The sequence below is a fragment of the Trachemys scripta genome, chromosome 24 (assembly GCF_013100865.1).
Source record: "Trachemys scripta elegans isolate TJP31775 chromosome 24, CAS_Tse_1.0, whole genome shotgun sequence".
NCBI lineage: Eukaryota > Metazoa > Chordata > Testudines > Emydidae > Trachemys > Trachemys scripta.
This window is the reverse complement of record NC_048321.1, coordinates 7,148,986-7,154,985: the sequence shown is the minus strand read 5'-3', so window position 1 is coordinate 7,154,985 and position 6,000 is coordinate 7,148,986.

Here is a 6,000-nt window from a genome sequence, read left to right as displayed (position 1 = left end):
TGGAAAGGGAGGTGGATATTTTTTGCTGTTTTTAAAATTAAACTAGTATTGTTTTTTAAATTATCATGAGAAACAAGTTTAAGCTTTGTTGTAACGTGCGTTGTTTGCCTGGATTGCTCAAGACCTGAATGCTTGTGTAGGAGGAACTCTTTGAGTTGGCTTCTTAAATACCTTCCTGCTGTTTCACATCTGATACTCCTTGATGAAACATAGGAGCCTTGTCTTAGAACAGGCTTCTTCAAAGTGATACAAGCTACGAAAGTGAGATCTTGGAAGAATGTGGCCATTTTCATAATGTAATAAAAAAATAATCATTAATAATAAATAGTGTGTAATAAGCATGTCATAAAACAAATGTTATATTTCCAAGATCACTGCTTTTATAATTTATACTCAGGTAAAGGAGAAAATCCCTGGAAATATTCATTTTTAGGAGGGGGTTCGTGAGACTTGACATTTTAGAGAAAGGCATTCACAGGTCGTTGAAGTTTGGGAACCACTGCTCTAAGTGGAAAAGAGAATTCAGCCTAATTATGAACAGGGACGGCTTCAAATGCACTCAGGGGTCAAGGTATTTGTAAAATACACCCCAAAGGATGGACTCATGACCCCACTTGAAAGCAAATCAACCGAGCATGGAGCTTTTCAATAAAGGACATTTACTTTGTGGATAACATATCAACACAAACAGGTACAGGCTGAGGTATCCGAGAAAAAACTTTGGTATAAAATGTACATGTCTTTAAAATGTTTACAGGCAAAGAGACTTTGGTTAGTTAGCACAGTCAACAAAGAAGAAACGAAGAAGAAACATTCAAGTGAATATATAGCAATGCACTGCTTTTCACACATGGTCACAGCACGCTACCAACGGGAAAGGAAGGAAAGGGCTGGTCGAGTTTGGCGTCACGTATTATTTGTGAGAGGCTCCCGGTGGGGTCATTGCTTGGTTGGGTGTTTTGTGAATCGATGCTGGTCGGCCAAAAAGAGAAAAAGGAATTCAACAACAGAATTCAGATTTAGGTTTGGGGACGGTGGCGGTGTGTTGCAGTGGGATGACGCAGGGCCCAGTTCTGGACAGCGATCAAAAGGAACAGACGCCCCCCAGCAGCAGCGGCACGGATCCAGGAGGCTCCTTGGCAGGACGGCTATGCTCAGTCAGGGGGCTAGTCCCATTCCCACCCACCTTAAGGCCCCCCATATGTTACCACTGTGGCACAAAGAGGCCTGCTTGTAACTGAGAATCAGACCCACCGTTCTGTACGAATCCGTGCCGCCAGCCACAGCCAAAACGTGGCATTGGGGGAAGGAAGGAAGGAAGGGGCGTCACAGCAGTTGTTTGCATTGTGCACAGATAGGAACGGATGCTCAGAGCTGCTACTATATTCTTCCCAATTCCCCACTGTGGAGAAGAGGCCAGGCTGGACTGCAATGAATATAAAGGGGATTCTTGACTGAGGCTGCTGGACCCGGCCAGACCCCGTGGTTCTCTCTGGCTAGCTTCTGCCAGTTCTGCAGCAGAGATGTGCCAGGGGCTGGCCGACAGAGGCACCTCTCAGAGCTGGACTGCAGTAGTGGGTGAGAATCTTACCAATGCCCAATTCACAAGAGGGCACAGAGAGCTTCCAAAGCCTTTCCCCTTTATCCCCATACTGCCACCAGCAGAGTCCTGTGAAGGGGAAAGGATTCCCCTGACCAAGACCAAGAGGCAGGGCATAAAGGTAAAATCAGCAGGTCCCAGGATGATGGTATCTAACATCACAAGTTTAGGGACGGATGGGTTCAGAATCCCAGTTTTGTGCCCTGGGGTGTGTGTGTGCGAAAATTGTCCAGGTCTTTTCTTTGGCTCTTTGATGTTGTCAATTCCAGTGTGAAACTGGAGGTTAAAAGAGGAGCCCTTTAGCCTCCCAAGTGGCAGACAAGGCCGCTGCTTGAGAGACACCAGTACAGAGTGGGCGAGGTTCTTGTCCTTAGAATCACCAGCATTTCCCAGCAACTGGGATTACTGGAGAGAGATTGGAATTTCCAGTGGAGTCTAAGGGAGTTAGGCACTCAGCTCGCACTGCCAGTCAATGAGATGCCCCAAAGCTCCTTTGAGAGTCCCAGCCAGACAGTCAAAGGGCCAGAGGGAAATCGGGGTGCTAAAGAGAGCGGGAACCTGGACCCGAACAGCTCTGATCTTTGGGGATCCCCGTCTTGACCTTCCCGGCTTGTGGTGAAATAGCTCGGGCAGAATAAGGCCCTGCCTGAAACTCAGTCAAAGTCCCTGAGCAGAACCATTTCAAAGCGCTGGATTGTTTCCTGCTCCCAGGGGATTGTCTGTGTTGGCGGCCGGCTGCTGTCTCACCTGGTTCCACATGGAAGCACCCACAAAGGGCTTGTGTAACCCAAGCCAACCGGAGCTCCCTGCCCCGCCCCAGAGGCCAGACCGTGCATAGAGTTTCAGCAGCCTGCTGGTCTCTCTGAGCCAATGGATCTGGGGCAAATCCTGGCCCCACGGAAGTCACTGGCAAAACTCCCATTGATTTCATCGCTCATTCTCTAATTCAGGCAGGGGCTGCTCGGGCTTTTAGATCCAGCAGTTCTGCATTCGCTCGTGACCCACCGAGGGACACCAGTAGGCTAGGAAGGCTCCTGAGAAATCTCCCAAAAGGGCCTGGATTTCATTCGGAGGCAGGGCAGAGGGTTTGGGTCTGAGGGATGCTGATCCGGCCCCAGCCGTGTGAGATGTGCTCCTTGCTCTTAAGGGAATGTTGAGAGACTGGCCCCAGGGGAGTCAGAGAAGCGACTGCAAGAACGTGTTGTGTTCTTGCTCAGCAGCTGTGCTCCCTGTGTGCATTCAAGCTCATAACTGCTGAGCCGAGGGGCAAAGGTATGTTTTTAATGCTCCCCATTGCCCTGCAGGCTGTGGGGGACGGAGCCAGGTTCTAGCCTGGCTCGGGCCTCATCAATAGTTATTTCCTAGGTTGCAATTGCAAATCTCCCCCACAGATCTAGGAACCAGAAGGAGCTAGCAAAGATCCTAGGTGCTCGTGCAGCCAGGGAAACGTGCGCTGGCCGGAACAACACCGAAGCATGTTGTGCAATGGAGACAGCAGAGCCGCCCAGAGCAGGGTTTTTAGCTGTCAGAGGTTTTGTTACCAGGGCTGATTCCCAATTCGAAGTGAACCCAGTTTGAGACTCAGAGCCCAGGAGGAGTTTGCAGCACTGACAGCTTGTGGGGAAACACCTTTGCCCCGAGGACGTTTCTTGCTCAGTTAGAGGTGCGGGGAGGGGGAAACTAGCAGAAAAAATAATCTTTGGATCTTTTTGCAAAGCCTTGTAAACCAATCCTGTATTTATCATGGCTCCGATCCGGCCCCACCATCCTGCTTTTACAGAGAGTCACTCCTTAGCAGAACAGCACCGGTCTGTCCCACTGTTACAGGTGTCTCACTAAAGTGCATTACATTGGTAACATCCAGAGAGCAGGGGACCGTGGGGAATGTCACAGAGTCGTTGTCTCGGTTAGGACAGATGACGCATGTAGCTCACGTCACCAGCTCTGCAGGGAGGGAGGCAGCTCCTGGCCCACGCAGGGTGACAGTCCGACACCACAGAGCACTTCCAGAGACAAGCCATGCAAAAAATATCTCTCTCTAAATATAGCTATCGACACACGCACGCAGGCCCACCTAGGCGCCCACACGGAGACTCCTTGCAAAATCTTTGGTATCTTTGGTGCAAGAGACAAAGTGAGGTAGAAATTTGCCGCGGTTTGACAAAACAATAGAGTCGCACGAGACATATGGGGACAAATTCGGGTGAGGAGCGGCTGGGCAGGCAGCAGGATCCGGACACCTGGGCTGTCTCGCGGTGGGGACGGCGTTCAGACAGCCAAGGGGAGATGGAGCCAGCTAAGTCTCGGCCGGGTCTGATGCGTTCATGCAGAATCTGGGGCAGGGTTTTCTAGGTCAGATCCTTCCTTACGTGTAACTGACTCCAGGAGTTGGGGGTGGATTTCCCAGGGCCCTGGTGTAGCAGATGGATGGGGCAGAGCCAGCTGGGGAAACGAGCATCGCTCCAAAGAAGCAGAGGCTCTGGCCTGTACTATTTATCCGAACGAGTGCGCCCCGCATGGGGAGCGCTGAGGCCTTTCAGCCCATCCACGTGGTTATTGATTTGCGACTGTGGTCGTCCCCGCTTGGGATCAGCCCCGCTCCACAGGAACGGAAGCCTGGCAGCGCCGCATGGGAGGGGTTAGTGGAGATCATTAAGGACAGGCTGCTTCTCACTCGCTCCTTTCCACCCAGAAGCTTCAACCGTTTGACAAACCGCTCGGATCTGAGCATCACGGGGCAACCGCAGGTGCGATTTTGAAACCAGTTCACTTACTCTGGTGCACCTTTGTGTGTGGACGCTCTTGCCTGGCTTTAAGCCTGACCTACAGCGGGTTTAGTTTGGCCTGATGTGCCAGCTAAACCAGGTTGAACTGGATAGAATGTGTCCACACGGCCGCTGGCGGCGGCGGGGGGGGGGGGTGTGTGTGTGTGTGTGTGTGTGTGTGTACACACGAACACACAAGCCCTGAATTCCATCTGCATTGTGTAGAAGCTGACAGCATGCCTGCCAAGCAAAGATCTCAGGTGCTGGGGTAGCCGAGGGAAATTGGCCCAGGTTGCAACCCCCTCCTGCAGCCATGCCACCCTGTGGAAAACGGGGCTCCCACCCATTGGAGGGACCCTGGCAGCTGATCGGCCACAGTGATGCTGGCGCCAGCCCCGTCTTACAACAGCACAACGTGTCCGCCACCAACGTAGCGAGGCTGGTGCAGGTGAAAGCCGCCCCCAGCCCCCGGGGAGTTTGGGGATGAACGTCAGCGGTGCCAGGATTTCAGTCCTGCCCCAGGCACGTGCTCTCGACTGCCAGCAAGGGGATCCCATTCGCCTTAGACATGGTCTCAGGACATCACCTCGCCCTGCCACCCACATAGATACCACGGCGACGGGCACCTTATGAAGCCTTACTCGGACTCTTATTCTATTCGTTGCTGTATCCCACTTCCCCTTGAGCGCCACCGATAGAAAACCAGATGCTCATGGCTGGAAGCTTCCTGCCTAATCTAGCCCCAGCTGAGAGCCCGGGATGGCCACCTCCAATATTCTTATCCAATCTGCATTCTGGGGCCCAGGTGTGATGAGTTTGCTGGGCCCCAGCCCCGTTCCCACCGGGGTCCCCAGCCCCTTTCATTGCCCACCTCGTGGGCCAGCCTGGCAGAGAGCTGAAAGATCGGGGGTGGGGGAACCACTGGAGACCAAACTCCCCTCTCCTTGCTCTGAGTGGATCCCACCAGGAAGCACCCGGCAGGGTGGTGTGGGGCCAGCTTCCCTGCCCATGCTGTGGGCACAGCCGCCCCCTTAGCCAGGAAGCCGACGGGGAGCTCAGCTGTGCAGCCCGTTGGGACGCTGGTTGCTAAAAGCTCAGCTCTGATCCCCACCTTTCATCCGCCCTCCAAGCTGCCCGGGTCTCCCTGCCTTCACTTCCCCTCTGCCCTCTGGGGAAGTTGCTCCCGGCTAAGCCAGAGCCCGGCTCAGTCCCTCTCATCCTCAGAGGAGAGAAAGGTCAGGGGCTGCTTCAAAGCCCTCCCCAGCCCTTTGAGTCGCCGCCTCTCCAAATGCAGCCCCGGCAGACAGGGCCTGAGGTCTGGGGGCCGTGTGGGGTGCTGGGTGGTGGGGACAGTTCCACAGAGGGCAGCAAAATCCCGCTGCGCCGTGCCGAGCTGCTGCGTCCGGCGAAGGCTACGCTGGGTCCTGCCCGGCCTCGCTGCGGCTCAGCTCCCCCCCCGGGGTGTCTGTCATGCACAGACAGGCGGGGGGCAAATTAAAAGAAAAAGCGTTGCCACCTCCCCGAAGCAGGGGAGCCGCTCCGGACCCCAGCGAGGCGCAGGGGGACTTTGGCTGGCGCCTCCAGTGGGGGCAGGGTGGGGACGCTGGGAGGCGAACCAAGGAGGATTTTGAAAGC